Below are 7,728 nucleotides of genomic sequence, written 5' to 3' on the forward strand. Positions count from 1 at the left end.
CTTGGCTGACTGTACTGTATGATCAGAAGTAGTAACTAGATGTTTAAGAATCAGATTCAGATAAGTTTTAGTAATGATACTTAGTTCAACAGATAGAGAGGTCCTATAGTGGAGGACCAAGTCAATGTGAGCTTGAAACTCTGAACAAATAAATACCAAGTCAGGCAGAGTAAAAAGTACATTTAGATTAAAAAGTTACTATTAAAATACAAACCACACAGCTCTTCAAGGTAGAGTTTGAGAAGCTGCATAATATACCCTCCTGCTACTTTGCCTAAATGGTGAGCAAATATAAATTTTTCTACCTAAAATGGCAGAAAACACACCATTTTGGAGATGGAAAGGACGGCTAGAGGGGAAATGGAGGAGGCCGTAGTTTTTTAATTACATTTTTTTCCTTGGTGTTTTTTTTTTCCATTTGCTAACGATTTAGTCAAAGTAGCTCAAAAGTAAATGTCTTTATAATACATGATATTGTAAAGTAATGTAATGGGAAATTTTGGCGCGTGCCCGTTTTGAGTAAAAATTTTAGCTTTTTGAGACATTATGCTGTTTTCGCGTCTTTTCAGCTAGTAAGTCGGGACCAGCGGGAGAGCAGATCTCCTGCATGACATATTTAATTTACACCTGCGGATATTATAGCTGACATCTATGCTAACTGGTGTAGATGTCAGTTTGTGCAGCACTGACAACCCAAGTTGCGACATATTTATTCAGAGCTGTGGGCTTCTTGGAGTATGTTCACATTAAATTTTTTCTTTTCGTCAGAGGTATGCGTTGGGGAAGTCTCTACGTATACCTCCAACGGAAGGCTGTATAGGCATAGAGTGGGATATATCACCTGAACTCCCCGGGCACAGCGTTACTTTAAGCACTAGGCTCGGAAAACCCCTGACGTTAGCAACGCTCTGACTGGGGATTCTGCTCCTAGGGAAGCCCCTGACAACACTGTCCATAAATGGACACTGACGTTAGGAGCTTTAAGATGCCAAAATCCTAGGCCAGAACACTGGCATTGCACTGGCTGGGGATTCCACTCCTGGAGGGAGCCCCTGACGTCACTGTTCATATATGGATTCTGCTCCTGGAGGATCCCTTGATGTTACTGTCTGTACATAGACAGTGACATTAGGGGCTTTGTAATGTGAGAATTCCAAGTCGGAGCGTTGGCAGCGCTGTGGCCGGGAATTACGCTTGTAGAGAAAGCCTCTCACTTTACTGTGCATATATGGCTTTAAATATCCATATTTGGCTTTAAACTCTGGAGTCCCCGGCCAGAGCATCGCAAGCACTCACTGGCCGGGAACTCCTGACTTGGGAAAGCCCTTGATGTCACTTTCACTATATGGACAGTGATGTTAGGAGTTTAAAAACCCAGGAATCCATGGCCAGAGCGTCGGCAATGCTCTGGTTAGTGATTACTCTCCTGGAAGGAGCCCCTGATGTCTGTCAATTGTTATGGTAGTAGTCGGATATGATCTTTAATAAATTTAAACCATTTTTTTAAGCTTTAAGAACAAGGTTTGACAATGATAAGTTCTACCCATGTGTATCTAATGCTGATATGTATCCATGCTCCTTACTCATTTTAATATTGTGTGATTGAACTTGGTAACTTGGTATGCTTGGCTGACTGTACTGTATGATCAGAAGTAGTAACTAGATGTTTAAGAATCAGATTCAGATAAGTTTTAGTAATGATACTTAGTTCAACAGATAGAGAGGTCCTATAGGGGAGGACCAAGTCAATGTGAGCTTGAAACTCTGAACAAATAAATACCAAGTCAGGCAGAGTAAAAAGTACATTTAGATTAAAAAGTTACTATTAAAATACAAACCACACAGCTCTTCAAGGTAGAGTTTGAGAAGCTGTATAATATACCCTCCTGCTACTTAGCCTAAATGGTGAGCAAATATAATTTTTTCTACCTAAAATGGCAGAAAACACACCATTTTGGAGATGGAAAGGACGGCTAGAGGGGAAATGGAGGAGGCCGTAGTTTTTTAATTACATTTTTTTCCTTGGTGTTTTTTTTTTTCCATTTGCTAACAATTTAGTCAAAGAAGCTCAAAAGTAAATGTCTTTATAATACATGATATTGTAAAGTAACGTAATGGGAAATTTTGGCGCATGCCCGTTTTGAGTAAAAATTTTAGCTTTTTGAGACATTATGCTGTTTTCGCGTCTTTTCAGCTAGTAAGTCGGGACCAGCGGGAGAGCAGATCTCCTGCATGACATATTTAATTTACACCTGCGGATATTATAGCTGACATCTATGCTAACTGGTGTAGATGTCAGTTTGTGCAGCACTGACAACCCAAGTTGCGCCATATTTATTCAGAGCTGTGGGCTTCTTGGAGTATGTTCACATTCAATTTTTTCTTTTCGTCAGAGGTATGCGTTGGGAGAAGTCTCTACGTATACCTCCAACGGAAGGCTGTATAGGCATAGAGTGGGATATATCACCTGAACTCCCCTGGCACAGCGTTACTTTAAGCACTAGGCTCGGAAAGCCCCTGATGTTAGCAACGCTCTGACTGGGGATTCTGCTCCTAGGGAAGCCCCTGACAACACTGTCCATAAATGGACACTGACGTTAGGAGCTTTAAGATGCCAATATCCTAGGCCAGAACACTGGCATTGCACTGGCTGGGGATTCCACTCCTGGAGGGAGCCCCTGACGTCACTGTCCATATATGGATTCTGCTCCTGGAGGATCCCTTGATGTTACTGTCTGTACATAGACAGTGACATTAGGGGCTTTGTAATGTGAGAATTCCAAGTCGGAGCGTCGGCAGCGCTGTGGCCAGGAATTACGCTTGTAGAGAAAGCCTCTCACTTTACTGTGCATATATGGCTTTAAATATCCATATTTGGCTTTAAACTCTGGAGTCCCCGGCCAGAGCATCGCAAGCACTCACTGGCCGGGAACTCCTGACTTGTGAAAGCCCTTGATGTCACTTTCACTATATGGACAGTGATGTTAGGAGTTTAAAAACCCAGGAATCCATGGCCAGAGCGTCGGCAATGCTCTGGTTAGTGATTACTCTCCTGGAAGGAGCCCCTGATGTCTGTCAATTGTTATGGTAGTAGTCGGATATGATCTTTAATAAATTTAAACCATTTTTTTAAGCTTTAAGAACAAGGTTTGACAATGATAAGTTCTACCCATGTGTATATTTTCTTTTCAATTTTCTTTTTATTGTTTTAAACAAAAGTGAATCATACAACTGAATAGCAAAAGGTTGATTTAACAGCATATGAAGGTACAATCAAGCAAATGATAAGTGTCAATTTATACAGTGTAACATTGAATACGCAGCTATGCCGTAACATTCAGGTTAAGATACAAATTTGGATCAATACATTATAAGAGTATAATAATAGTACTCGGTTGTAAAGGGGCCAAATGGGGGGAGGGTAGGGGGAAAAATGAACGAGAGGGAGTAGGAGGGGAAGGGGTTGAGAGAGATTTACAAGATAATTTTTTCTAAGACAAGAAATATCGGTTACAGTTATACAACTTAGTCGCAAACTAACAAATCCAACAAGGTGACCCATCGGATCTGGCTATTGTGTATTCAAGGCTACGTCCAAGAACTGATCTGAGGAGCGGAATATTGTCCAGGGTCTCCAGATCTCTATAAATTTAGTATATGAGCGGTTAGAGAGTGCTGCTATTTCTTCTATATAGTAAATTTGCTCTACCTTGTTTATCCATTGAGAGAGCGTGGGGACTTGCATCGATCTCCAGTTTGGGGGGATGAGAAGTTTGGCCCCCGATAAGAGGTGTTTAACGAGAGTGTTTGTGGATTTACTTATTTTTGCCAATGGAAGGTTAAGAAAGATGGTAGCTGGGGGTATTTGGATTGAGATGTCACATATTCTTGCTATAAGATCTAATACAGGTATCCAATAACGTTGGATCTTAGCGCATGACCACCAGATATGGATGTAAGATCCGGTTTCCCCCAAACATCTCCAACATGTGTCTGGGATGGAAGGGTACCAGAGATGTGTTTTATCCGGTGTGGTATACCATCGTGACACTAACTTATAAGAGTTTTCTTGTGTTTTAATACACTGGGAGGGACCATGGGAATTCCTGTAAAGGATATTTGTATCTTTTTTATTTAAGGTAATGGAGAGATCCTTTTCCCAGAGTGCGATATATGATCTTTTGAAAGGGACGTTCCTATTAATTAACAATTTATAAATCTGAGAAACACATTTCCGTGGGTTTTTTACTTGTCCGAGGAAGGATTCAAAGATAGTCAAGGGTCTTTCCAAGGAACCTGCTGTGAGGTATGGTAGGTTTGCTTGTTTTAGGGACATATAGTGCATTAAATGGAGATTCGGAAGGTTTGGATTTTCGGTCCAAGTCTGTAAGGATATGATCGTCCCATCAGCTAGTATGGAGTCTAGAGTATCAGTCAATCTGACCGAAGGGTTACTAGTGTCACTTCCCAAACCCTCTTGGTATAAATCCACCAAGTCTGAGATACGTGTCAGTGGGGATGGTGTGGGAACCAGTAGGTCCCTAAAGAGAGAGAGTGATTTTATTGTTAACTTGGTCAGAGCATTTTTAAATGAAAGGTTTGTTATGCTGTCTGGGTGTGCAAGTAGCAATGCTCTGAGAGGAACAGGGGCTAGGAGTTCCTCAATTGAGACCCATAATTTATTCTCCCGTTTCCGAAACCAGTCTACAGTCCTGGATATCGAAGCCGTGTGGTAATAGTTCTTAAAATCAGGAGCCCCAATTTCTCCCAGGGATTTAGGCAGTGAAAGCGTCTCTGCACTAATTTTGGGGTGCCTGCCATTCCAAATATATTGAAATATCATTGAGCGAAGTTTCGTGAAGTAAGATTGTGGAATGTGAATAGGTAACATTTGGAATAGGTAGTTAAATTTGGGGAGGATTAACCCTTTAATCAAGTTTTTCCTGCCCATCCAGGAAATAAAGGGAGCTAACCAGGATTCTATAATGACTTTAGTGCCGGCCAAGAGAGGGAGATAGTTTAAGGCGAAGTGGTCAGGCCAATGTTTACACAATTTGACTCCCAAGTACGTAATGCATTTTGGAGGCCACTTAATTGGATATCGGGATTCTAGTAATCGTGTCGTAGAGTTAGAAACATTGATCCCTAAGGCTTCGGATTTTTCTGCGTTGATTTTGAAATTGGACAGAGCACTAAATTTAGAAAAAATTTCGAGGACTGCCGGTATTTCTGAAATCGGGTCAGACATGATTATGAGTAAATCATCTGCAAATACTGCTGTCTTGTGATGTGTTGATTGAGTTGTGATACCTTTTATATCTGGGTGTTGTCTGATAGTTTGGATTAATGACTCCATCACAAGGACAAACAGAAGTGGTGATAGCGGGCAGCCTTGTCTAGTTCCATTTAGGATTTGAAAGCTAGATGAGAGGGTTCCGTTAATACGGAGTTTAGCTGTTGGGGTGATATACATTTGTAGTATAGCTTGGGTGAAAATTTTAGGAATTCCAAATCGGTCTAAGGTTTCTTCCATAAAGGTCCACTCTACCCTGTCGAAGGCCTTCTCTGCATCAGTGCTCAGGAATGTCATAGATCTGTTCTTCTCCTTAGCTAACTGTAGTAAATGCAATAGTCGTAGAGAGTTATCTTTCCCTTCCCTGCCGGAAACGAATCCCACTTGTTCCGGAGCAATCAAGTCCGGTAGTATCGGACTTAATCGATTGGCTAAGAGTTTTGCGAATATTTTTAGGTCAGTATTTAAAAGTGAGATAGGTTTGTAGTTACTACATAAGTCAGGGTCCTTACCGTCTTTGTGAATCAGGGTAATATGCGCTTCTAGAGTCTGTCTAGGAAAGCTAGAACCTTGTAGTATAGAGTTACACAAACCAAGGAGATGAGGTAGTAGTTCTTTCTGAAATACTTTATAGTAATGTATGGGAAGTCCGTCTGGTCCTGGACTTTTTCCCGAAGGGCACTTCGACAGGATAGACTGGAGCTCAGACTCCGTGACCGATTTCTGCAGAGTGGCTTGTTGTGTAGGGGAAAGTTGGGGCAAAGTTAGGGACGCAAGAAATGAGTTAATGATTTGTTTCCTACTGCTCCGCTCTCCATCAGTCTCTTGAGATCGAATTTGATAGAGGGAGGAGTAATAATTTACAAAAGCCTCTGAAATCAGATCAGTGTCGCTAGTTTTCAAACCATTAGGCAATTTCAGGGAGTGAATATAAGACCTGGATTTCCTCTTCTTTATCAACGAAATCATGAGTTTGGAGACTTTATCTCCGCGTATGAATATTTGATTTTTCCAATTAGAATAGAATTTGGCAGACTGCTTATTGAGTAAATCTTTTAGGCCTGTCTTTTGACCGTGAGCGAGGCGAGGACATCTAGTGTTTGTACATTTTTGTGTTGCCTCTCCAGCTGAGAGATTTCCTCATATAACGCCGAAAGTTTCCGTCTTCTACTGCTATTTTGATACGAGCCAATAGAAATGAATTCACCTCTAATCACTGCCTTGTGGGCCTCCCAGATCACCGGCATAGGACATTGCTCTATAGTATTGATTTGGAAATAAGATAGTATAGCCGAACCGGCGGAGGCAGAGGGACGGCGTTGATCCGGAACAGACCGGCTGACAAAAGGAGGCTGGGGATGGGGGACTGAACCAGGTGTCGTAGAAAATTGCAAGATATGGCATTGAGGGTTCCTGGTCATGTTTGGACTTGGAGTTGGAGGGCATGGTTGCGGTGAACGCGGAAGACCGGAAGAGGAGGAATGTGTTTATGGACATTGAGGGGTACCGATATGTTGAAGGGATGGTTGTTTATTTGCAAGAAAAAGGCAGCGGGAGGGATGGTCAGTTACGCGGGAAAAGTGAATAACGAGTTATGGTATTGTTGAATGTACGGTGGGCGGAGTTGACCTGCCGACGCTTGTTATGGGTAATGGCAGATACGTTCTGTCGCCCCAACCCTTGGAAAGGGGTAGGTTTTACGGGGGAGGTTACAGGGGGGGAGGGGAGGGAGGGAAAGAGGACCCAGCCGGTCGGATATGTAAAAGTACGAGAACAGGATAGGATGTGTTGGGATATGTTGAGGGATGATGGGATCACTTAATTGTTTGTCCTGGAATGTACGGGGCCTGTGGGAAGCCAGAAAACGACAGGCGGTATTTGATTTTATTAGGAAACAGGAGTTGAGGGTGATAGGACTACAGGAGACACATATGACTAGGGATTCAGTCTCCATGATGCATAGGGCCTGGGTAGGCCATAGTTTTCATTCATATCATACTACATATTCAAGGGGGGTGAGTCTTCTCATACATAGGGCAGTGCCATTTATATGTCACGACTCCTTCCAGGATGGGGAGGGGCGGTATGTGGGGGTACGCTGTACGATGTATCATTGGAATTGTGTTTTGGTGGTGTTGTATGTCCCCCCTCCATTTTCTAGCGGATGTATCAAGAAAGTGGTGGAGGAACTGGCTAGGTACCCGGAGGTGCCGTTACTAGTGATGGGGGATTTTAACGCAGTATTGAATACCAATATGGATAAATTCGGCATGACAGGGGGAGGTTTAACAGTGTTTGGCCATCTTGTTCCTGAAATGGGTTGGCGGGACATATGGAGGGATAAACATCCAAATAGCTTTCAGTATTCTTGCGCGTCTTCCACATATCAGTCTTTATCCAGGATAGACCTAATCTTGTGCTCACCGGCAGCGGTA

At 42.4% G+C, this 7,728-nt stretch overlaps 1 long non-coding RNA gene across 3 annotated transcripts in view; it reads left to right on the top strand.

Annotated features, from left to right (window-relative positions):
* LOC142698226 (uncharacterized) overlaps positions 1 to 4,612 on the top strand; it is a 60,425-nt gene extending 55,813 nt beyond the window's left edge. For all 3 annotated transcript variants that reach the window (XR_012865735.1, XR_012865736.1, XR_012865734.1), the window contains one exon: positions 4,140 to 4,612. This is a non-coding gene — a long non-coding RNA (uncharacterized LOC142698226). The remainder of the gene's footprint in view (positions 1 to 4,139) is intronic.
* Positions 4,613 to 7,728: the final 3,116 nt, after the last annotated feature.

Source organism: Rhinoderma darwinii, unplaced genomic scaffold (assembly GCF_050947455.1).
Source record: "Rhinoderma darwinii isolate aRhiDar2 unplaced genomic scaffold, aRhiDar2.hap1 Scaffold_1000, whole genome shotgun sequence".
Lineage (NCBI taxonomy): Eukaryota > Metazoa > Chordata > Amphibia > Anura > Rhinodermatidae > Rhinoderma > Rhinoderma darwinii.